The sequence below is a fragment of the Hevea brasiliensis genome, chromosome 2, assembly GCF_030052815.1.
Source record: "Hevea brasiliensis isolate MT/VB/25A 57/8 chromosome 2, ASM3005281v1, whole genome shotgun sequence".
Lineage (NCBI taxonomy): Eukaryota > Viridiplantae > Streptophyta > Magnoliopsida > Malpighiales > Euphorbiaceae > Hevea > Hevea brasiliensis.
The window spans coordinates 64,387,256-64,389,994 of NC_079494.1; the positions used below are offsets into that span (position 1 = coordinate 64,387,256).

Consider the following 2,739-nt stretch of genomic DNA (forward strand, 5'->3'; position numbering starts at 1 on the left):
AGCGATGGCTGTTATTGCTATCGCAGATATAGAGACTAGAGGAGCAGCAAAGTGAGCTGCTGAGGATCGTGGAGCCACCTTCCCTGAAATTCTATCGAGTATATTTTATACCCTAATTGTATTAATTATTTTGATGTATGTAGATGTATGTACATGTAGAACTGGTCATGAGCAGTTGTATAAAGTTTGTAATAATATTAGTTTGGATTTTTCTAATGTAAATGCTGGATTGATGGATGTAAATTGTTTTAACTTTAATGAAATATGAATAAAGTTATTTTGGTTTAATTTGAACGAAATTACTTAGTATTATTTGTGATGATATTTGAATTGGAAATTATTGATTTGAATTTTGGAGTTTGAGAAATGATGTGGCAATTGTTGAGTTGATGAAATAAATCATTGGAAGTGTTTTTTATAGGTATTTGAAGAACTGTTTTATTAAAATACAGACGGCACTCTGCTGAAATTTTTCTAAAATTTGCAGACAAATAAAAAGAGACAAAAATTTTAATTAGTTTTCAAACTCTAATTAAATGTTTTAATACCTACTAGAAAATGCTCACCACTTCTAAAAAGTAAGAAAATGATTTTAAAATCCCTTGTAGGGTACTTAATGAGTTATCGGTAGGTGAAGTTCGATAGTTCATTAGGTATTCTACAGGATCATGTTATGCCTTACGGAGGGTAAGGTGTGACAGCTGCTCACTTATTTGATGATGGAGACAGCTTGCACACAGCTTCTTAAATCGCTCCAATACTCATACAAACTCTCTCCATTATACTGCCGGATTCCACAAATTTCTTTTCTTATGTTGCAGCACAGGAAGCAGGAAAATACTTCTCCAAAAATATCTACTTCATCCCATTCCATGAGTTGACAGATCCAGAAGGAAGGTAATACAACCAATCCTTAGCAGTGCCTTCCAGTGAGAAAAGAAAAGCTCGAAGCTTGATTTGATCCTCTGAAACTCCTTGAGGTTTCATGCTGGAACACACAACATGAAATTCCTTTATATGCTTATGTGGATCCTTACCTACAAGACCATGAAATTTAGGCAACAAATGGATTAGTCCATATTTTAACTCAAAAGCAACATTTAAAGCAGGATATTGAATACACAAAGACTGTTGGTTTAGATCAGGAGTAGCCAACTCTTTCAAAGTTCTAGCAGCCATGGTTTTGTTTTCAGAATTTGAATATGAATCCGAATCCGAACTTAATTCCCTTAGAGATTGGACTCCTTCAAATGTACTCGGATTCTGCCTAGCTTGCTTAGCCAATTTTGTCAACTGTTTAGCTATTTTTTCTACTTCTGGATCAAAGATCAACTCACCAGATTGAGAAGTTCTTATCATAAACAAAATGAAATCAAAGTAAAAGCAGAAAAATGCCTCAAAACCCTAGAAAATGATGGAATTTGGCCTCAATAGGGTGGGGCCTTTGGTCTTGACAAGAACATCATTTCCTTCAAAATAGGTATGAGCAACCCTCCTAATTCAACTAAAAAATCTGTCGGTGAATAGTAACACCGTATTTTTTTTTTTTTGAAAACCTGAAACAGCAACACTTCACAAACAAAGGTTATAACAGAACATCCTAACACTAAAAACATGAAATCCAATAAACTTCAGTCCTCGACAACGGTGCCAAAATTCTTGATGGTTATCGATTCCACCAGAAATTAAATTAACTGAAATTACTAGCTATAAAATATTTTGTGCAGTAAGTGGTAAATCCAGGTCAAACCCTAAAGACTGAACTACTAAAATTTCATGCACTTATGTAATGGAAAAAGAGATAAAGGTTGGGGGGGGGGGGGTAATTCACAGTCCAAAGAAGAAATTAGAAATCAGAAATTAAGAACTAAAATTAAATATGAAGCTCTCAAATTGAACAAACTTCAGTCCAAGGTAATTCACATTCCAATGCATTGATTTGATCATAGACAAAAGAAACACAATTATATCTTATTGAATACTTAACATAGATTTATCAAATAGCGAGGTAAACCCCTGACTTCCCTATACTCATCAATTCGAGCCCAACACTCTTATTGACTCTAATTATTAACTGAATTGGTATTAAGCAATTCTCATCAAATTAATAACTGCTTTAAGAATAGGAAGTAGTTAAGCTGAACAACAATTTATAAAGCATAAATCATTTAATTCACCATATTGTTTCCTTAGGTTACTATAAAAAACTTGAATCATAATCAATAAAACCTAATTGCTACTCATGTTCAATCTTACACAACAATTACGGATTATAAAGATGAACTAGCAATTGATCACATCAAACAATTAACTAATAGGCCTTTTTAGCAAATCATTCGATAGATCAAAGATAATGAAATCACAAAATAATAGATATTCAAAAAGACATAAATTAAATTAAGAACCTGGTCTCACAATTCATGCATAAGAACTAGAATCTCTTGAACTGAATTAAAAACTTAGCCACTAATGTTCATGGCTTACAGAAAAATAAAGAAAAATAAAGAAGAAATCTAAAAAGAGAATGGAGAGTGAAGGTCTTCTATGGAGAATGAAGGTCTGAATTGGATGTGTTTTAGCTGCTTCCCAAAGACATATTTATAATAAAAAACCTAATCCCAAAGATAGGAACCAAACTAGGAAAAGTTTTGAAATTTAAGAGAGATTTTCAGCCTGCATTCACATCTCTAAAATCAAGGCCAATTTTCAGTGACTTCCTTTCCGAATCTGTCTCTGCCC

The 2,739-nt window shown here is 33.0% G+C and overlaps 1 non-coding gene across 1 annotated transcript; it reads left to right on the top strand.

Annotated features, from left to right (window-relative positions):
* Nucleotides 1-711: 711 nt before the first annotated feature.
* On the top strand, nucleotides 712-817 carry LOC131178158 (small nucleolar RNA R71). The gene has a single exon (XR_009147286.1). It is a non-coding gene; the product is annotated as a small nucleolar RNA R71 (small nucleolar RNA).
* The last annotated feature ends 1,922 nt before the right edge of the window (nucleotides 818-2,739 follow it).